The sequence below is a fragment of the Mesoplodon bidens genome, assembly GCF_964165515.1.
Source record: "Mesoplodon bidens genome assembly, chromosome: 17".
Lineage (NCBI taxonomy): Eukaryota > Metazoa > Chordata > Mammalia > Artiodactyla > Ziphiidae > Mesoplodon > Mesoplodon bidens.
This window is the reverse complement of record NC_138174.1, coordinates 75,571,554-75,580,745: the sequence shown is the minus strand read 5'-3', so window position 1 is coordinate 75,580,745 and position 9,192 is coordinate 75,571,554. Positions and strand designations below refer to the sequence as shown.

General features: G+C 49.5%; 1 long non-coding RNA gene across 1 annotated transcript; it reads left to right on the top strand.

The window, feature by feature from the left end:
- The first annotated feature begins 3,461 nt into the window (after positions 1-3,461).
- Positions 3,462-8,366, top strand: LOC308605150. Its single transcript, XR_014013612.1, has 3 exons — positions 3,462-3,567; positions 4,395-4,589; positions 8,242-8,366. It is a non-coding gene; the product is annotated as an uncharacterized lncRNA (long non-coding RNA).
- The last annotated feature ends 826 nt before the right edge of the window (positions 8,367-9,192 follow it).

Here is a 9,192-nt window from a genome sequence, read left to right as displayed (position 1 = left end):
ACCGACCTGAGGGCCGGGGGGGGGGCCCTCCCCCCTGTGCAGCTCCTTGAGCTGCTGGGACCACAGTAGATTCATCCAGACCCTGAGGCGGGTGCCAGGCTTTACCGCCAGCGGATCTGTTAATGGAATTGTTTTGCTCCTAACCGCCAAGCGTGACAGAGAGAAGATGGAGGTAAGTTATGAGCTTGGGGCAGGGCAGGCAAAGGCCGGCCTAGGAGGGAATGTGGGGACAGAGAGCAGGGCCCTGGGCCGACACTGTGAAGAAGCCGCTCCACTGTGTCCTGGCATGTGACCCCCGATGGAACCAGGGCCCGGGACACCACGGGGGGCGGCCATCCATCCCAGCAGCAGCTCTGAGAGTGGCGCCTTCAGGGCTGCTTACTGTGCTTGCTGCGCAAAGACCCTGAAGCTACCCTCCAGGTGTTTCCCCGTGAGCAGGGGCAGCTGGTGGCCCACTGATCTGTTGGGTCCACAAGCTTCTTGACAAATGGCCACTGTCCCGTGAGAGTCAAGGACTGCTCCCTGGCACCCGGGCCAGCCGTGACGTGTACGTGAGACAGACAGCCATGGACGACAAACGGAAGGGGGCCGGACCCAGCGCCCCCCTCCCGCCACACCGTGTCCCTCTGCCAGGTTCCAGTGAGTGAGGTTGTCACCAGCAGAGCTGCCGTGGCGTGTCTGGTTCTGAGACGCTGGCTTTGAACAGCCTCCTCGTGTTACAAGGCTGGGTACCTAGACCGTTGTTGTCCTGGCTCCTAAAAGAATACTCGGGCCAGGGGACCGCAAGCCAGGCACCTCGGGGTCAACAGCCTGCCCCTCCTTGCACATTGGAAATGCTTTTGCTTGGACTGGATGGCGAAGGGGTCCATCCCTTGGTCTTTGGAAAGGCTTGTAGCTTGTGCTTCTCAAAGGACCCGTGTCCATGGCATGAGGGCTTTCTTGGAGTGAGCAAACAGTGCATGCGTGTAGTGGCCACTTGCAAGGTGCAGGTGATGGATTTATAGGCACACAGGCAGCACTGGTGATTCCCCGTCATGCAGGCAGACCCGTCTCTTATCCACTGCCCCTACTCTTTGTCAGCCATGTCCTGCCCCACTGCCCAAAGCTGCAGGACGTGAGGAAAGGTGTTACGAGAGCAAAGTCCTGCATTGGTGGAGGGCAGATCAGAGGAAGCACCAGGGTTGCCCGGACGTTGTGTTCATGGCGTCATTTTCATCTTAATCTTTTAGGCTATTTTAAGCGCGATTCACCTAGTGAAGGTCTCCTACATTAGCAAGAGCTTGGGTGTGGTGAAAGTAGACTGTGCCTCTCCCAGCTCGAGAATAAAATTATTCAGTTGTATCCTGAATTTTTCAGGTGGGGAAGAGGAGGCACTGCTCGGTGAGGGATTACCCTGTATCCATAGCGGGTATAGGTAGACGGGGAACTGGCCGGCCGGCAGGACGGGAGACGGTGCAAAGAGGTAGTTGGAGGTTTGCAAGAGGAGATAAAAGCCTTATTAACATAGTTTGGTCACAATAGAAGCCTGGTTGGAGAGCTCCAAGAAGGGCGGGGTGACCCTGGGCAGGGGGTGTGGGTGACCCTTGGGTGCAGGTGAGGTCTCCGAGGCTCATGGAAGAGCCCCCTGGCTGGAGCGGAAACAGAAGGAGATTGCTGAGCAGGATGGAGGGCTGTCACCCTCAGCAGAGATTATGATGGTGCATCTGAACAAAGATATTTATTTGCAGAATGCTCTTGGCGATAGGCAGATTGTCTCCGGCTATTTATAAATGGAAGTGGGTTGCTGCTGTGTGTGCGCCCGTAATCCCGAGTGTACAGGCATGAGCAGCAGCGTGTCTGGGGAACAATAGCACGGGTAGAACAAGGACAATGTGAGCATTTAAAACAGTTTCCATTGTGAAATCATTTTAGACATAAAAAACCTGCAAATGCATGCAAAGAGCTTCCTGTGCTCCCTTTACATGGCATTCCCCTGCTGTGAACATCTTAAGCAACTCAAATACAGTCACGAAAACCAGGACATTACCATCAATGTGATACTATCAAATAACCTACAGACCTGATTCAAATTTTGCCAATTATCTTACTAAATTTATTTTATTTTTTTACTGCTCCAGGATCCATCCAGGTTTCCACATTGCATTTACCTCTCATGTCCCTTTAGCCTCCTCCAATCTGGGAGGTTCCCTAGTCTATCTTTGTCCCTCATGACCTTGAAGAGAACTGGCTAGTTCTTTCATAGAATCTCTTTCAATTTGAGTCTGTCTGCAATTTCCCCATGACTAGGTCCAGGTTACGCATTTTGGTCAAGAATGTTAAAGATGTGATGCAGACATATCTCATTACCAGGGATGTTTACCTCATCACTTGTTTAAGGTGGCGAATACCACGTTTCTCCATAATGAAATTAATACTTTTTGCGTTTGTAAATAATTAGTATCTTGTGGCGAGATACTTTCAGACTGTGAAAATTTCTTATTTCTCATCCTATTTTCACCTATTTAGCATCCTTTGCTTCTTACCTGCAAAAATTGTCACTGTAGTATTTGCCACAAGGTGATTTTCTATCGCCAGCTCTCCTTCTACATTTATTGGTTAGAATTCTACTGTAGGAAGAACTGTTTTTTCTCCGCCCTTTATTTACTTGTTTATTCCATTATGTGTTTACATCAGCGTGAACTTACTCATAGTTGATACTGATAGTGGGTAGCAAACCACTAATACTGAGTCTCTCAGACTCTCAGATTTGGTTCTTGGGGCCTTGGCATGCTGCCCTCGCTTCTGAGTACTTGCCAGCTTTCTGGCAACACAAGAAACTCCAGGCCCCTCCCTCACTTTCCCTGGCCCAGCCCTGGGACCAGCCATGTCTCCAAAGAACCCTGGTCTCTTATATTGGAGAATGGTAGTTAGAAGTCAACATCTGGGGCTGGGAGTGTTCACTGCTCCTGGCGTGTCCTTGTTTCCAGGCCCTTCCCACGGACAGAGCCAGGAAGATATGTGTGCGTACAGATCCATCTATTCTACATCTGTCTGTTCAGATGAGCCCCCTGACCCCAGGCCTGTACCACCAGGCCATTCTGAGCTTCCTCCTCTCCTTTTAACGGTGGGAAACCTGGCTCTCAGACGTCACAAGAGCTGACCCCCTTGCTCAGTCCTAGAATCACAGGAAATAGTTGCTGACTTCCTAGCGTATACCCACCCCTGTGAAAAACAAATTTGCTATCAGACAAGAGCTGTGTACAGACTTTTGTTCTCAGCCTTACAGTATACCGTCGTGTACTGCTTTCCAAAGTGCCTTACTGGTTCCTTTCTTCCCATCGCCTTCCATAGGGTTCTCTTATTTACCTATAATGTTCCATCTGGGGGTTGTATTCCATTTTGGGTCCCTCTCCATCATGGTTGATCTCACTTATTTATTCTGGAGTGTGTGAAACGTGACCCTGGTTCTAACAGAAAATGTGGTACACTGGGAAGTCTCACTCCACCCCACCCCCTGCTCCTGTGGTTAAGCAGCCTCACTTCTTCCTGGCTTGGCCTTCCTGTATCGCCTTGGACACAAATGAGCAGGTACATGCACATGCTCCTTTTTGGGTACAAGATTATTCTGTTTACTGTTTTATATTGTGTGTTTTCATTTTTAATTGAAATATAGTTGACACACAATATTATGTTAGTTTCAAGTGTACTACATACTGATTTGACATTTGAATACATTATGAAACAATCATCAGGCTAAGTCTATTAACCATCTGTCCCTAAACAGTTATTACAGTATTATTGACCATATTCCTTATGCTGTATATTACAGCCCCGTGGCTTATTTATTTTATAACGAGAGGTTTGTCCCTCTTAATCCCCTATTTTGCCATCTTCCACATCCCTCTCCTATGGCACCCCCCCGTTTGTCCTCTGTATCTATGAGTCTATTTTCATTTTGTTATGTTTGTTTGTTTTGTGTTTTAGATTCGACATAAAAATGAGATCATACAGTACTTGTCTTTCTCAGTCTGACTTATTTCACTTAGCATAATACCATCATAGTGTATATCTTCTTATCCAGTGCTTTTTAAGCCACTTTATTGCGCTATGATCGTGTATGTTTTCTCATAACCTCTCCGTTCTTACACGAAAGGCAGCAGCACTGTAGATACTTTGTACTTTCCTTCTTTTAACCTAACAATATATACTGTAAAGCACTCCATGTTAGTTTGTAGAAAGCGTCCTCATTATTTTTTTTTACAGTTGCATAGTTCTCCACTGTGTGGACGTAATATAGTTTATTCAACCACCCCACTATGCATGGGCTTTCAGCTTATTTCTAATATTTTGCAAACAGTGCTGAGATGGATAACTTAAGCATGTGTGTTTTCATTTTGTTGGAATGGTATCTTCAGGATAGATAGCTACAGTGGATCGCCGAGTCAAAAGATGAGTGTAGTACGCATGTGGTTGTGTCTGAACCACCAAACAGCCCACAGGAGGCTGTGCCGGTTTGTGTCCCCACCAGCAACATATGCGAGAACCTATTTCCTCACAGCCTGGGCTGCAGAGTAAATCATCAGACATTTCCATCTTTGCCAACCTGACAGGTGAGAAATGGTACTTCGGAGTTGTTTAAATTCACATTTCTCTACATATAAATGAGTTGGAACACCTCGTGGTCATGGGTCGTTTTTATATATTTTTGTGAATTATCCGTTGACATCTTTTTCTCATACTTCTATACCTTCATTTTAAAGAATTCTTTATACGTGAGGGATATTGGTCTCTGTCTGTGATGTACGTTGCAAATATTTTCTCCCAGTTGGTCAATTGTCTTTTGATGTTGCCTGAAAGTTTATAAACACAGGCTTGTGGCGGGCGGTGGGGGGGGGTGGGGTTATGGTTTGAATTGGTCCTTTCAGCATGTTCTGGTCAAGCTGGGAAACATAGCTTTAGAGCCCTGGCAGTGACACTGCTGAGACACCTGGTAGAAACAAACGCAAAACTACTTTGAAGAAACAGCCTCAACCAAGCTCCACATGATTTCCTCAGCCAAAAGCACTGCCAGAGAAAAGCTTATAATTCACATACAAAACATGTAAAGAGCAGTGCACCACGGGGGAGAATAAAAATAGCAGGTTTAGACAGGAAACTCAGATAATGGAACAATTTCACAGTGTAGAATAAGCATGCTTCAGAACTTTTTCTTACTTTTAGGTTACAGAAAGCTACCAAGAACATTGTTCCCATCCTAACAATGTGCTGTTTGTGATAACAAGGTGATATTTTCCTGGTTCCCTATATGCTGGGTATCAAATCCTAGACACTGTAAATATTATGTTGTTTTGATTTAATCCTCTGGAGAACCATTGATGTTGTTATTTTAGCCATCATTCTGCCTGATTAGGATCACACGGTATATTTTGTCTTGCCATGCGTAGGTGGCGGTTCAATCTGTCACTTTTTTATTTTTTTGGCCGCGTAGCATGCGGGATCTTAGTTCCCCAACCAGGGACTGAACCCGTGCTCCCTGCAGTGGAAGCTCGGAGTCTTAACCATTGGACCACCAGGGAAGTCCCACAAATCTTTCACTTCTCAAAGTGTTTGCTCTGCTGGTTTGAGTGTCTTATGTATATACGAGTTCCAGGGTGAGGCTGGGACTTGCAGGGTTCCATACATAGAATTAGGAAATCCACTTTTCCTGCGTTCTCCCCTTCTGAATTCCCTGAGGCACTCTCTGCTCCCAGGGACTCCTAACCTGTTTCCTACGGCCAGGAAGATGGATTTCTATCTGAGTTTTTGTTCTCATGACACAGCATCTCACCACCACTGAGGCTGAGCCTTGGGGCAAAGCCAGGAGAGAAATAAACACAGACACATGAAATTCATCCCCTCATGGGTAATGTTTCCACACCTGCTTTCTTCTCCGAAGCCTCAGGTCGTTCCTATGTGAATTCTGCAGAGGTTTCGGTTGTAATCGTTGGAAGAGATGACACAGACCTTACATAGGACTTAGAGCACCAAGAGGACACCTAATTCCCACTTGAGCTTTTTTAAAGTTTCATGAAACGCAGACCTTCCACCCATGAGAAGGTGCTAACAAAATGGAGCCTGAGCTACATAGTGTGACCTCCCCTGGGGACCTTTTACCTGCAGTTACTGCTTGACCACCTCCTACTTCCTCCCACAGCCCGAGTCAGCTTTTTTTTTTTTGCGGTACGCGGGCCTCTCACTCTTGTGGCCTCTCCCACTGCGGAGCACATGCTCCAGACGTGCAGGCTCAGCGGCCATGGCTCACGGGTCCAGCCGCTCCACGGCATGTGGTATCTTCCCGGACCGGGGCACCAACCCATGTCCCCTGCATCGGCAGGCGGACTCTCAACCACTGCGCCACCAGGGAACCCCCCGAGTCAGCTTTTTAATTTAGGAAAAGGTGGCTGAAGTGTTAGACGCCCCCAACCTAGTTTGGCTCCTGGACATTAAGGGTAGATGGAGGTGGAACTGGTGAGAGCCTTTGTTCAGGCTCCGGCTGCAGGCTCTCTGGCGCGCCCACCTCCCAAATCTACCCTTGGCTCTAGGATAACTTTAACAATGGCTTTAAAGTCCATTTTCATGTGTGTTCCATCCTTTCCTTGGATTCCTCCTTTTTCCATTTTCTCTTCCAACCAACAACCTCATTTAGACAGTTAAATATTCAAGTGGCTTCATATCAGGGAGGAAGGATACACAGAGCAGGCTCAAGTCTATGTCCTTAGGTCAGTGGTGGGTCCCACTTCCTGGGCCTGGGACCGCTGCCCGTCAACCCCTGATACGTCAGAGGGCTACGGTTGAAGTGCTGTTCTGCTGGTGAGTATTGCCTCCCTAGCAGGGAAATCTTGACTAGGAAAATCTTTCAAAGGAATGGACCTCAGCCATTTGGGCAGATGGTGGGGATGGGTGTTGGACTTGGGTGGGGCTGACTTTCTCAGGTTCTCTGCCCACATTTCACAGGTGCTTTGCAATGCACAGCCACCCACGCTTTCTTAGGAAACGAACCAACCCCAGCGGCCTGTTGGCTACACCTTGGGCTCAGCCTGAGCACCCAGAATCCAACTCACCGGCCTCACCTGACGAGCCACGAGCACCTGCCTCACGCCAGGCACTGTCTCAGGTCCCGGCATTTACCACCTCCAAGCCGGACCCAGGGCCCCGCCCTCACCGAGCTCACGTCCTAGGGCGTGGGGGAGGCTCAGGGGCCTCGGCGGCCCAGCCTGTGGGAGCCTCTGGGTCCTGACGCTTCCTATCGGCTGCTCCCCCAGGCCCCCATCATCCTCAGACGGCAGGGCCTCCATCCTGTCCTGGGTTCAACGCCCCTGAGGGCGGGGTTCCAGGCTCGGCGCTGGGACCTCCCAGGGGCTCAAGGTGTCGCCAGGCACAGGCCCAGCTGCTCTGAAGTGGGGCCTCCCCGCCTTGGACTTTGCAGCCAGAGCTGGTCCGGGGCTCCCCCCTGACCTTGGCCGAGGCCTCTTCTTCCCCCAGAGCTGCCGGCTCTCTCCCCTCCTGGCTCACTGAGCGTCTCCCCTCAGCCCACGCTCCCCACTTCCCTCCGTGCAAACACGCCTGGGTCGCCTGCGGCTCTGTCTTGTGTCTTTAACATCCTCTGAGCCTACCGGGGTGACGCCCAGCACCTTAAACTCAGAACGCCCCGGCCGGCCTCCGTCCCCCACTGGATGCTCACCTCCCCCGTGTCCTTCCAGTCCCCTGGCTCTTCTGGGGAAACTGAGAAGGACTCACTGAGGTGCTGTTCTGACTCCCAGCTGGTGGGGCTGGGTAACAGTTGAGAGTGCAGGATTTAGAGCGCCCCAAGCTGGGTTCAAATCCCCATCGGGCCCCCAGTGAGTTGTGTGACCTTGGGGTAACCTTGGGCACGTGACAGTACATCCTGAGGCTCAGCATCTTCGTCCTCAAAGTGACGTATCCAGAGCACCCGTCTCATTGGGGCGCAGGGGGTTGAACGAGGCGATGTTTGCTGAGTGCTGAGCCCTCAGTCTGCACACATACACGCCCACCCGGACCTGTGGGAGGGCCGCACCTCAAGCGACCCCAGGAAGGCATTTGTTCTGAGTCGAGGACCACAAAAGGGGATCCAGCGCTGCCCCTGGTCCCGCACTCCCCAGCCTCACTGGGGCTCACAGGGGTGAGTGAACCGTGGGAGGGTCTGCAATGCAGGCTCATAGGGACACCTAGAATTTCTCAAGAAAACCTCCTCTTTCCAAACAGGAAATTCTCTCCAGCAAAGGAGAAAGAAGTATAAACGTTTGTTCAAGGGAGGCAAAAACCACAAGGGGACGCAGAACCTAGCCTGAGAAACCAGGACTGCTCACTCACGCCCCGCCTCTAGGCAGAAAAACAAAATAGAATTACTAACCATTCTGTGTAAAGGAGAATCATTTTATTCAAGGAGTGCCAAATAAAATGAACCTATTTAAGTATTAAGTTAGAGGCAGTGTGGTTTTTTTTTCCTTAAACAAAAAAAGAAATGAAAATCTAATTGAGCCTGAAAAATAAGTGTCCAAGCTTCTATTGTCTACCAGGATGAGCTCTGAGAAAAAACATAACCTCAGAGGCTGTGCAGTCGTCAGTGTCCTCCAGAGAAACAGAACCAACAGGAAGTGCATATAAATATAGAAAGAGTGATTGTACAATAATTGTGAAGAATTGCATCACGTGATTATGGAGGCTGACCAGTCCTGAGAGCTGCAGTTGGCCAGCTGGACCCAAGAGAACAGATGGTGTGGTTCCAGTCTGAGTCTGAAGCCTGACAGTCTGGAGACCCAGAAAGAGCTGATGTTTCAGTTCAGGTCCAAAGGCAGGAAAAGGCTGATGTCCCAGTTGGAAGGCCATCTGGCAAGAGGAATTCCCTCTTACTCGGGGAAGGGTCAGACTTTTGTTCTGTTCAGGCCTTCAACTGCTCAGATCAGGCCCACCTACACGGGGGAGGGCAATCTGCTTTACTCAGTCCACTGATTTAAATGTGAATCTCATCCAGAAACAACCTCATAGAAACACCCAGAATAATGTTTGACCAAGTATCTGGGCACCCCATGGTCCAGTCAAGCTGGACCTAAAAAGACATAAAATTAACCATCACATCTGTCCAATCTGTCTGTGAAGAACCAGAGCCTATGAAGTCCTGCCAGCCATCCCTTCCGTGCCCCCCTCCTGCTGCAG